The sequence below is a fragment of the Glycine max genome, chromosome 17 (genome assembly GCF_000004515.6).
Source record: "Glycine max cultivar Williams 82 chromosome 17, Glycine_max_v4.0, whole genome shotgun sequence".
NCBI classification, from domain to species: domain Eukaryota; kingdom Viridiplantae; phylum Streptophyta; class Magnoliopsida; order Fabales; family Fabaceae; genus Glycine; species Glycine max.
The window spans coordinates 15,049,527-15,063,565 of record NC_038253.2 but is presented as its reverse complement, the minus strand read 5'-3'; the positions used below and the strand labels follow the sequence as shown (position 1 = coordinate 15,063,565).

The 14,039-nt window shown below is 31.3% G+C and overlaps 1 pseudogene; it reads left to right on the top strand.

The window, feature by feature from the left end:
- Positions 1 to 561: 561 nt before the first annotated feature.
- Positions 562 to 3,566, top strand: LOC100775218 (WD40 repeat-containing protein HOS15-like; annotated as a pseudogene).
- Positions 3,567 to 14,039: the final 10,473 nt, after the last annotated feature.

Below are 14,039 nucleotides of genomic sequence, written 5' to 3'. Positions count from 1 at the left end.
TATTCTAGAAATTTGTAGCAATTCCAACAAAACCAAAGAAAAGTAAAGGGGACGGGTAGGTAGTGAAACTTATATTTATGTTCTTTGGAGATGGAGAATCGAAACATTGAATTATTTTGCCTCCAAATTTCAAGGGAGACAAAGAGAGTTTTCCTATTTTGATAAAAGAGGCAAAGGAAAAGAATAAAAATAAACAAACTAGGGAAAGTAAGGGGCTGCTTGGTACATTCTGAAAATGTTTTCTGTGCTCATTTTCAGAAAATAATTTTCATTTTCAATTTCTAAACCTTTTGAAAACATGTTTATTTGTTATTTTCATTTTTGGATTCTATTTCCAAAATGGTATTGTCTTGTGTTGTGAACCAAAAAGTTTCCATACCTCGTCATACTGTGAAATTTGTGAAGTACAGACCAAAAGGTAAACTTGTGCAGATGGTGGTAGTTGTGAATCAACTTTCAATTGAAAGTCAAGTTTCTTCCACTTAGCGTGATTCTATGTTCTCACTTCATTAGGTCCTTTTTTTCTAAACGATCATGGTACCCCTGACCAAGAAACAGAAACCGAAGTTTCTCTGAAGCACACCAAAAATAAATAATTATTTCCATCTAGTTTCTATGGTATGGTTAGTGTCCTAGAGAATGGAACCATCATTTGACCTATGATATGTCATCTCTGTAACAGGGAGTTTAAACAAAATCTCTAAGGATATTCAGACCCACTACCCAAACAAGGGTAAAATGACAGGGTGGTAACTGAGAAAGGGCCAGGAAAGACTCTCGATAGTCGCAGCCATTTTTATTATATGAAGTCCTGATTATTTCAGTAGCGAGCTGTTGATATGGTAAACCATTAATCATATAGTAGCTTGGTAACAGTTGTGAATTTCTCTATCCAAAATGATAGGGGAGCAACATTACTCTTCTGATGTAATGTATTTCAGTGATTTAATGAAACATCAAACTGATTGATTTGAGTGCTAAAGATATTATACTTTTTTGTCTTACAATTAGTAGGACTTCTATTATGATAGTTGTTTTGACCGTTTTGCGCTATCTATGACTAGGTGAACTGAAGAGTACATTAAGCAAACACACGGGACCAATATTCGCTCTGAAGTGGAATAAGAAAGGAGATTATCTTCTGACTGGAAGTGTTGATCAAAGTGCAATTGTGGGGATGTGAAGGCAGAAGAATGGAAGCAACAATTTGAATTTCATTCAAGTGCAAAATTTGAATATAGAATCTAGGGAGAATTCTATAAAAAGAGCTCTTGGTGAGAATTTTCTCAAATGTTATGAATGATTTTGATTTGGGTTTGATATATTGTCTAGGTCCAACACTTGATGTTGATCAGCGCAACAATGTGTCTTTTGTCACAAGTTCCACAGACAATATGATATATGTTTGCAAAATTGGAGAAACCCGCCCTATAAAAACTTTTGCTGGGCACCAGGTTTGTTCACGAGTCCTTATTTTGTGGAACTACGCTACAATGATATTTTTCAATGCTGAAATTGCACACTATTGTGAGGAAGGGTTCATCCCCTAAAGTTAAAAATGTCTGGCAAGGTTAACTATATAGATTAGTGGATAATTGTGGGCTGCCGCTTTCAAGATGAATCCTGACTTCTTGAGTTGCTCTACTATTTAAATGTATTTCAAATGGCCAGCACTATATGAATTAATTGGGTAGCAAATTTAGTTTGTAATTTTGTTTGATCAGGTAAAATCTCACTTAACCATATTATAGGGTCTACTTGTTTGCTTTTTATGTAGTTGACTGAGGTTAAAGGATCAAAGATCTGAAATTTTTCTGTTGGGTGTTCAGAAGGCAAATAGTTTGAGATATTTCATTGGAACACAATATAGTTATTGAACTAGTGTTTACATTACATCTGCTAATGACCTAACTGCATTTTTCAGGGTGAAGTTAATTGTGTCAAATGGGATCCCACAGGTTCATTGCTGGCCTCCTGTTCTGATGATATCACAGCAAAGGTAGTAGTTGATCCCTGAATAATTAACTGTTGGATATTGTCGATGTTATAATTCCATATTTATTGTTTTTTTGGCTGGTACAGGCTTTTGTGCTTCATACTTTTGTAAAATTATTTAGTCTGAGAAATATGCAGTAATTTATGAAATTACTTTATGTTTGTTTGATGTTTCTTGTTTGGATTGAATATGTGATTTGTTTTGCAGATATGAAGTATGATGCAGGATACTTATCTTCCTGACTTAAGGGAGCATTCCAAGGTGCCGTGTGGTTTGAATGTTAATCGTTTTTCCAATGTTTTCTATTTGTATCTGCATTTAAAATTTTAATTCTTTATTCATTCTGCATGTTGTTGGGAAAACTAAATAATTTGTTTTGTAGGAGATATATACCATCCGATGGAGCCCCTCTGGTTCTGGTACAAATAACCCTAATCATAAACTGGTGTTGGCTAGGTAAGTTAATTTTGTGGTGAAATTAGATTCATTTTCATGATTTACATCCATCTTGACAGTTTGATTATGATGATGGGTTCCTGTTAGCTATTTTTTCTTGTTGGGTACTATTTGGTAGTTAGTTTTCATTTTAAAAACTATGTAGTCATCTTGTTGTGCAGTGCTTCATTTGACTCAACTGTAAAGCTATGGGATGTGGAACTTGGGAAACTCATGTACAGCTTGGATGGACACAGGTACTGTATTTATGGCTCGAGTATACTTATTTGAGGGTCTTCTTAGCTTTTGGTTTATTCATGTGGGAGGGTAGTATATGTGTAACAGCCTCTTTCCATTTTCTGTTTCAAAGTTGTAGACGAGAGGAGTCTGATCAACATGTAAATTGTAGGCCTTAGTTTATTTTTTTTTTCCTGACATGTTTATTTGGTTGTACAGGCATCCCGTATATTCTGTTTCTTTCAGTCCCAACGGCAATTATCTAGTTAGTGGGTCTCTTGACAGATACATGCACATATGGTCATTGAGGGACGGCAAGATTGTCAAAACATACACAGGCAATGGGGGCATTTTTGAGGTCTGCTGGAATAAGGAGGGTGACAAGATTGCTGTTGTTTTGCTAATAATACAGTTTGCGTAATGTAATATCTGTGAAGCACCAATTTCTCCACACTAGTACATTAAATTCTTTCTTTCCCCCCCTTGAGATGAGATCGGTGGAAGTGTATTTTGGGTGGGTGGATAGGTTACCCATTTCAATGGGAGAGGGAGAAGACTGAAATCTAGAAATGAGATGACGGATGGAGGGTCGGGGTTGGCAAATATGTTGTTTTCAATGAAGTTGAATCTTACTTGGTGAAGATATATTAAATCATTGAGTTGGATCAAGGCTAAGGCTCCCCTGTGCTCCTTCTCTTTTTGAGTGGCAATGCACCATTGTTTGTGTATTAAAACACTTGTGTGACGATATTTTGATTACTGTAACCAGTTGGGACTTTTGGGGAGTCATTTTGTAATCAGTTTTAACTAATTTGGAAGGGGGAAGAAGGGTTTATTTCTATCCCATTCTCATGGATTTTGCTATCTGTACTTTGACCTGAGCCTCCAGGCCTTGTGATCTCAGTTCAATTCTCTTCTTTCATTAATAATGTCTTATATTTGCCTTCCAAAAAATAAAAAAGTGTTGTATGTATTATGTATGATGTTTTAGCTCCGTCCTTTGACCTGTTCATTGTGTGATTCTGATATTGAAAATGTATTTCATGTTTTTGCTTCTTGTCCGAGAAGCTTGGAATGTTGGGAGCAAATTGGTTTAAGGCAACAAATGGAGGATTAAATTTTACAGGTTCAACTTTCTCAGTAGAAGCCCTAACGACAGAATATGGGAGGGTAGCAGATGCCATCTTACACTTTTATAATTAAGATGAGTTGATTCATTTTATCAGCTTGAGCAAGAGATGTGAGGCATAATAGTAATTTTATCAGCTCAAGGATAAGTGTATTTTATGTAATAATATGGATGACTTAAGTTCGAATATTATACTATAAAGATTAGTGGTGCTCCCAAATTATTAATTTAGATTTGAGCAAAATTGATTTAAGTTGCAATTAATTGTAAAAAGATAATAAAAAACAAGTAGTAGCGATTCAAGAAGATTCTCACGAATTGAGAGGCCTAAGATTCTGATTTTAGACTTATCTTTACATTCCCCTAATCTTCTATTTCAATCAAATCTCAATTACCTAATCAATTATTAATTAATCTTTCCTCTTTTTTAAATGATAAATAAAATTAATTCTTGGTCTGAAAATCCTCTTCTAATTCATTCTCTTATTGTTCATGTAGTCTTGAATTAGAATGAATATTTAGCTGAGAGAGATTAATTAACAATGGTAATTGAATTATAAATTTCAAAATAAGATGATTCATACAAATCCCTTGAATCCTATTATTGTATAAGTCAATTAATTAACAGTTTTTGTTCATAATAATTAATCAATTCGTGAATCATATAATCAGTCCAAAATTACAATGAGAAACAATACAATAATTATATAATTGATAAACAATTAGGAATTTAACTTCAATAGAAGGGATAAGATTCCAAGATAAATCCTATAAAGTTATATTTAAGGTTTTTAAAAGAATTAAAAGTCGTTATTGACCCCTAAAATGTCCCATGTTATATTTTGTAACAATTGCTAATTGCACCTCCCAGATTTGTTTCTTCCCGTCTTACTCAATTATTTTACAACTATATTCTAAAAAATTATTAAATTTATAACATTATAATTTATATGCAATATTTTTAACAATTTAATAATTATTAAGTTCTCTAATATATATATATATATATATATATATATATATATATATATATATATATATATATATATATATATGTTCAAAATATTGTTCATTTATAGAGTTTAAATTGTTTTATAAAATATTAAAATTATTACTAATGAGAAATATAATTACAATATTAGTTAAATCGATCACTAACAATAAATGAATTTCATATTAATGCGTAACATGATTTATATGCGAATTTTTAATTTATTATTATTATTATTTTAAACTTTTGAAACATCTAATTTGGAATGTAAAATAACATTCTTGAAAGGCCTCTCTAAAATATAAAAATTCACATTATGGAAAGTTTTATTCCCAATAAATTACATCCTGGAAAGGTCTTTCAAGTAAATTATATTCTGGAAAGGTGTTTCCATAATATAAAATTACATTATGGAAATGTGATATTTTCTACCCCATACATATATGTAATGAAAGAAATAAAAAGGCAGAATTAATTAAAAGTTTTAAAACACATTTAAATAAAAACATTTCAAAAAAGGTAAAAGGTTCACATTCATTTTTTGAACATCCTAATAGAACATGTCCAAATAAATAATAAAATCATCTTGTCCCAAAGTAAGGATGTCCAAACTGAATGAAAACAAATCAAACTAATAGCAAAAAACATAAATTAACTATATTCTTCATGGAATTGTAACATATGAAATAAAATTTCATGGCTCGTTATCAGATCTATTAGAGCATTTCCCTGACAAAGGCTAAACCTTTCCATCTCCAGCATAGAACTCATCACACACATGCACACACACACACACAAACACACACGTCGAAAATGAGTTATCACATTCATATATAATAAAACACTAGAGCATGTGAAACATATAAATACATAAAGTTGAATTTACATAAACAACATTACTTCACCAAACCACACAAAAGTATTCACACTTATTCACCACACTCCAGAAAATAACATCAAAACCTCAATCGTTAACTCAATGAAAGTCAAACATGAGCGTTATGCAACAAATATACTATACTCAAGCCTATATGTAATGTGGTATCATTTTCAATGAAAAATCTCGTTGGGCTTCTAAGAGTACATGACAAGACATGTCTCATGGTGGGTAAGTCAAGTCACTCTTGCTAAGTGAAATCATAGGGAAACCAGTCAGGATCACTCTGTTTTGCTAGAATGTTCCAACCATGTGGAATCAGCACAAGCTTAAAGGAGTACTGAAACCGAGTATATTTACCTCCAATGCCTAGACTTCGGGGAGTTCGTCAGGGCCTCTCCTTCCTGATTCAGGTTCAACCCAAAAAACATTTTAACACACAGGTTTTACCTATGAACTATGCAATACACACAACTACTCAATTGTTTTTAAAATCTCAATTATTTTCAAAATCGTTTTAACTCATCACACCTCCAGTGATTAAACTCGTCGGGTTTCCATAGTGGAACCCATCACAAAACTCATCCCGCACAAACTCGTTGCTCTTAAAAGATCTTACAATTGTGTGATTGCACAGTTCATAGCTCACAACTCAATACATACAACATCTCAATACTTATGTATCTCACAATTCATCGCATAGTTCACTTATACTCATATATCATATTATACATCCATAACAATGTTTACAAGACACAACCTATATACATATACATCGACTCAAATAATTTTCAAAATCATATCATAGCAACACTAGAACATCTTCATTGTCAATTAATTAATAACAATATAAAATCTATGTAATATACACACACTAACCAAATCAAGATAATAAACACTGATATGCACCCCTAAGTCTTAATAAACTAACTACAAAATATACTTAACAAATAAATAAGCATGTATTATAATAATAAAATATATCTAACTTCAAAGCTTTTAAATATAGAAATTATATATAACACATATCACTGTGCAAATACATGTAATTATATATATATATATATATATATATTGTACATTTATAGCAAATCAGAAATTTACATACATATATTTGTATATATGGAAACCATATATGCATATATCCTAAATGTATTCCATCGAAGCCATGGGAATCTAGTAATGAGAAATTCAGCTATTAGAAAATGGAATCTATATCTATAATTCAAAATAAACTAGAGAAACTGTGCATTCTAATTCACGACAACTTGATTTCGTGTAGTGTACCATCAACACGAAAATTAATCACAATTTTTAGAATTATTCCAGCAGTAAATACAAGTTACTCGTTTTTTTTTGTGAATGTGTTGCTAATAGCTTTAATTATAATTATGTATAACTGCTCATTTGAACATGAACCATGCGGGATATGCTGCAATTCAAATCAACATTTTTTCCCCCCACTAGAAATCTCTCATCTTTAGAAGAGAAAAAAGTATGAGTAATAATTTAAGTATTTGGTAATGCTTAAATTTAGAGGAAAAATCGTTTTTATTTTAATTTTAAAAATATATTTCAAAATAAGCTACATTAAACACTCACCACGTAACTTGTTAATTTTTTGTTGGTCTCTCTGCAGTGTCTTTAACAGATAAAGATAAACATGCGTATAGGAAGCAGCTGAATCTAACACAAACATGCTTCAAATGAAAACTGAACATGATTATTTTGGTGTTTTTCGTTAGAAAATGTGTTTTTTCCATTAAACACGAATCCAAACACATCCTAAGTAATTCATTATAACCATTGGATTGTACTGTCGAAAGCTCGACCGCACAAGCAATTGTGTTCGTGTCATCGTAATTCTATGGAATTATAATATTTAATGTTTAGAGCAAATAAAACTCATTTTGGCTTTAAGTTTTGGCCGGTCCCCAGTGGATGGATGGAATAAAACCATATATAACCCATTTACATCCTCATTTCTTATATATATATATATATATATATATATTTTTTTTTTTTATTTTTTTTTTCCCATCACATCACCTACTACACTTATTAAAGTTTTTTTTTTATTTCTCTCTCTCATCTTTCTTTTTCCTAAGATGCATAAAATAAAATACTTAGGTACGAGAGAAAACAGTTAACATTTTTGTTTATGATTATGGTAAGATTTAAATATCGGTCATGATCATGTTACAATTTTATCCTGTTTGTTGATATTACGGTAAATTACGAACAAATATGATCAATACAATTTCAATTACGATCACAAACAATTAAACTTAAACTTTGATGTTGTAGACCAAAACACGGTCCCTTAAAATCTTACTGCGCCAATGCTTTGCTTTGGGCGGTGAGCATGGCGAGAGGAGACTCTCTAGTAGCTCCTGGGGTTATTAGTGCGATGCATACACATATTATTGTCACATGTGACGCAAATTCCTTTGCTTTATAGTTTTGGTCACATGCCACTGTTACAACTTTGGCCAGCATTCTGCCCCCACAACAGGGAAAATTCCACAGTGTTTTGTTACCTTTCCATCCATGTATCCTTGTTTTGGTATTGCATGGATGTTAGGGACTGATTTCAACGTGTACCTTGAAACTCACCAATTATGAGGCACTTGTGTTTTCTGTTGATTTTGGAAGGTTTGGACGCTGTCCCTGCATTATTGGATACTAGAATGTACACTGCTGTTTCAAAATTCTGTCACGTCTTACCAGTTCTGGGAAAGAAAAACCCTTGATTCGATGTATTAAAATGGGAAAAGGATGGACTATTAAAATTTTGATATTTCCAGAAGACCAACTTTAATTTGTTCCCTCGAGCCTCAACTTGGTTTTGTGACAGTCTGTCTCTTCAATATATTGCGCCTAGCTACTATATATCTAACTTTGGTGGAATAGTAGAAATAGCAATAATAAGAAAAAAAGCTGTGGTATTAAACTAAGAGAATTATTTGGTATTAGAATTACAACAATATCTTTATATAAGGATATTTAATAAGAGAATTATTTTGGCATAAAAGAGAGAAAAAAGATCCTCTGCATGTTGGAGAAAAACACATACTTCTTCACACACACAATAATAAAAAAACACACAAAAAGTGTCTTAAGAAAATAAAATATCACAAATTTATTTAATGTAGTTTAATTTCTTATACTTACATCTCCAACACAAATTTATTCAACTTGATTCCGTCCGTCAGGTTTATACAACACAAATTTGTTTTAATGTGGTTTTACCCCATATATGCTTACATCGACAACTTTACTACCAGTGTAGATCTAGAATTTTTTTACAGTGGGAACCAAAAAGAATAATTTATAATATCTTTATAAGGAAAAAATACTATAAATTTTTTATAAAATACATAAGTTCATGACAAAAAAAAAATCTAAATTACTTAAGTTTCTATAATTTAATTGTCTTCTACCTATTTTCATATTTTGAAAATCTTGTAACCTTTCATTGTTGGTACTACAAAAAATATTTCTCTATATATGTAATCAAACAAACCATTCTATATTCATCTTACACTGTTACACATTTCATTTTAGAAATTTATAGGGGCGGGAATGGTAAAAAATAGAAGAATAAAATGATTAAAAATTAGTATCAATTTGTTCTCTTCTTTTATCTTTTACAATTTTTTGCTTTCAATTTAAAAAAATGTTGTGAATAACATCTATTTATTCATGTGGGGTAATTTTTTATTTTATTTTATTAAATATGTTTTAGTAAAGAACTTTGTGGGGACAATTGTCCCTATCTACACCCATCTACATGGATCCATCCCTCCACGCTGACTACAAGTATTTTGGAAAAAGTTGATAAATCCTCCCTTACATGATCTCCCATCTCTCAATAAAATCCTCCCACCTCATATAATATATATCTTTGAATCTAAATAACATTGTAAAGAAAAGATAATATCCTTTTAAATTTAAACAATATCTTACAAATTTAAAATTAAAACTTTTAATAATTTCCTAACCATCACTCCTTTAATTAAAATGTCTGAATTCCATCTTCAACTCCCACCATGGATGCTCATCACGCTTCTGCTCCATACAAATTTTGGTATGTTTTTTTATTTGTTGTGAGTATTCATGGTGACATTTCTCGACTTGTACTGTCATTGGCGACTTTCATTGGAATATACAAGGATCCCACACGGATCCACTATCGATTTCCTCAAGTTTCAATACTTATCACATATTACTAGTTGCACCAACCATCAACTTTGATATCATAATTGGAAGAAAAAAAACACACACCTCTTCACACACAATGATGAGAAAACACAAAAAAAGCAATACAATAAGGAAATAATAAAAGATCACAAATTTATTTAATGGAATTCAACTCCTCATGCTTACATCCACAGCACAAATTTAATTTAATGTGGTCTAACTCTCATGCATACATTCACAACATCACTACCCCGCACCTCTCACTAAAGGTGATGATTCCTCTTCAGTTTGAGTGATTTTCCTCATCTAAATAACCTATGTTTATAGACCTAGCATCCTAATTTTAAAAGAGAAACAAATTTTTAATTTCCGGGTAATCTTTGAATCTAAAAAATATGGTAAATATAAGATAATATATAATATTTTAAATCCAAACAATATCGTATGAACAAAACACATAATAAAGAAATTGGAAATTTGAATTGTTTGCTAACACAACAGCCATGCAGCTCTTGCAGTAAAATAATTGGAAATTAAAAATATTTTTTTTTATATTCAGAACTCTTATATCACCATTAGATTAAATCTAAAGACTAATATTTTGTTGCAAAGGCAGTATTGAAGTAGAAGATCCAAGTACAAAAAGAACGGACAACTTGATGATCATATAATTATTTACGAATGATAAAAAAATAGTTGATTAAAAATAATGTAATAAGATTTAGGCATTTTTTAATTATTTAAAAATGATAAAAAATAGTTTATTCAAAAATAGTTTATTAATAAGATTTAGGTATTTTTTTAATAAATTTTTCAATAAGAACTTACAACAATAAAATAAGAAACTAATATGAATGAAATTTCTTTTTCAAGTTAAAAGTGTGACACTCTTTATCTCAAAAACTTTAATTGATTTATTTTTTCAGAAAACAAGTAAAAATATGCTTGCGATGTATTTCCAATTTTGGAGTTGTTGCAGCCTTATATATTAAGCAAAGCCCAAGAAATATACTTAATAAATTTGTGAATTCAAAGTACAGCTTATCATTTAATCACTAAAAGATTAATTAAAAACCATAATATCTCTGATCATTTCTTTAGAAGTCAACTTTAACTTCTGGACTTCATAGGAACAACCACAGGGATTTCAAAAGTTGGATATGATTCTAATAGTTTTTTTATATATGCAATATTTTTACTTGATGAAAAAATATGATGTTGGAGAATAGATCTCACCAAAGGTGTTAAGTTAATTTTTTTTTTTGTGGAAATTAGTTATGGACTCAATAGATACTTACACCAATAATATAATTTAAAAAAAACATTTTGCATAACATATTATATTTATATTAGTATTACTTATTGTTTTGAAATATTAACTGCAAAATTTACTTTAATTTTAGTTTTTTATTTCTTTGGTTAATTTACTTATACTTTATGCTAAGATTTATACTTAAGTGAATTGACTAGATAATTATCTCGTATATCATTAGGTCTTAATTAGGTTAAATTTAAGTCTATATAAATGAACTCAAAAAAATTTAGTTTGATAAAGATAATTTCATCTCTAACTTATTTTATAAACACTCCTACTTGCTATATTTATGATTGTTAGGATAATATTATAAGGAAAAAAAACATTAAGTGCATAAATCTTTAGGTCTTCTTAGAATAAAAATTGGTGATCCACGATTAAGAAGAAACATAAGTTATAAAGTGGATTGTCCGACTGAGATAGGTCCCAAGAAGAACTACCATGACAATGACACTTAAGCACTTGTGTCTTTCAAGAGCTTAATACTTGTGGGACTATGAACTGACTAACCAAGACAAGTCCCAAGAAGGACAACTCTAACACTTAAGCACTTACACCTTTCATAATTAGTGTTTGCGGGGTTGTGAACCATCTGACCGTAATAGGTTTCTAGAGACATGTCCAACTCATCCTAAGGTCCGACTCACTTACATGGACTAATTGAGTTATCTTCAAGTTCCAATTCCTAATGGTTGACTGACTCATCTCAAGAGTCGATCAAGTTAAGCTTAGCAATAGCCAGGTGGTACACCATGTCTCTGACATGTCAGAGGCGCATAACAACGTACTTGTACTGCATATGAAACTGGCAGGATCATATGTACATAGACGTGGCCCCTAAAGGGTTAATTTTATGAGGACACGTGTAAAGAGTTGTCAATGGACACTTTATATAAATAGAGATCGATGAGCTCCATAGTTCACCTCAGGTTCTTGGTTAGACAGAGCTAGGGGAAGGCACTAGCAGAGGCTTGAGCTAGGGCTATTATGTTCTATCTTTGGTGTTCTTTGACTTGAACATAAAGGAATTGACTATGCAGTTTTAGAGTTTGGTATTGTTGTGGTATTTTACAAGGATAAAAGAAGGCTTAGAGAGGTTGATATGGTTTGGGTTATATGATTTTGGGGTGAAGAAAGTCTCTTAGTTAAAGAAATTGATTGAAATTGCATTATTTTGTTGTTTCTTTAATTTTCAGGATTTATGAAAAAATGTGGTTGTGTCATCTCAATAAATGCCAATTAAAACAAACTAAATTTTACCAATGAAGGAAATAACATGAAAAGTAATCTTATGGGACTATTTGAAACTTTTTCCTGCGACTAAATTTGGTTGAGTATTTTTTTTAGGAAACAAATTAAGCCTTTACTCTAAATTCAGTTTGTTTTACAAAGAAATTTGTGGACGCTTTTGTTCTAAACAAAATAGAGTTCGCTATCCTTCACATAAAGGCACAGATTAACAATTCCCAATTGTACTTCCTGAAATAAGTGTACTAGCGTGTAACTGAAGGAACTCTCACCTCTGCAAAGTGTAGTAGCAAAACTTTTAAAGAGGACCACACTTTATTAGCATCTGCTACATGATTAGAATTTGTTCTCCTTCAGTTTTTCTTTTCCATGCCATCTTTTTTTACCTTTTTTGTCTTGTGTTTTAATAAATGTCATAAAATAACAGCATTAAACCAAACACAGAAGCATACACCTAGGAATATATCAGGATAAGCCAACCCAAGCTCACTTGGGTGATTCCTTTTAACCACTTAAGAACCAGCACTTGTTGCTTTGCTTGCTTGGATCTTTGTCACAAAATGCTTGAAGTTGATACCCTCGTGAGATTTTGACTCAATATGCACATACTATCCAATAACATGTCCTGACTAGTAACCATGCTGGCTGACTTTAATTATGAAGCAAAAAAGGCCATATGGCTGACTTTTTTTTCTCGTTAAAAAGTTTAAACTCTTTTATGATTGAACAAATAATGGACATTTCAGGGTCTATGCACCTTCTAATTTAGCACTAAACCAATTTAGAAAATCTAGTAGTCCCCTTAATATTCGGATTGTTCCTAATTAAATTCAGTTAATTAATTTTTTGATTGTGATATGTCAATACAATCAAAAGGAAGTGACGAAGTGATTTGGTATGTGCTGTTTATTATTTGCAAATGGGTATGGTGTTGAATCATAAAAGCAGGCACGAATTAAAGAAAGAAAAGGGAAGGTACTAAATTTCGGGGCGATGCTGATTTGGGGTCTTTGTAGATCATTGACAACTCTTTTGGCTTCTAATCGTAGTAGTAATTTTTAAATTATATTATTATATTCCAACAAGATAAGACATGTCTAATTCGTAACTTCCGACTCATCAATCCAACACCCTCAATTATTTTATCGTAGCGAAGCTTCAACATCACAATGGCTTCATCACCCCATTACTGGGGAAAATTATAAACTTTCTTAAGAAGGGGCATTAGAGTGAGAGATTCTAATATCTAAGAATAAGCACAAGTGGCTCTAAATGCACTTGTTACTGTGCATAGACGTAGCCACTCACAACTAGACACCACACAACACATCATATCTTTGTTAGAAACTGATTTAAAAACTCAATATCACACTTCTTTCTCTTTTATATTTCCCCCCTTAACTTTTTCTCACCATTATTGACAGCTTTTGTGGACCCCTTAAACTTCCAGAATAGGAGTATTACATTATTATTATCAATAAAAATAAAAAGATTGTGCACAAGCAGCGACAACTCGATCCACTATCTTTTGTAGGGTGTATTTAGTCCTTTTCTAAGTGTTGAGCATAACTTTTTTGTTTACTTAAAAATGTGCCGCTACCATGCGTT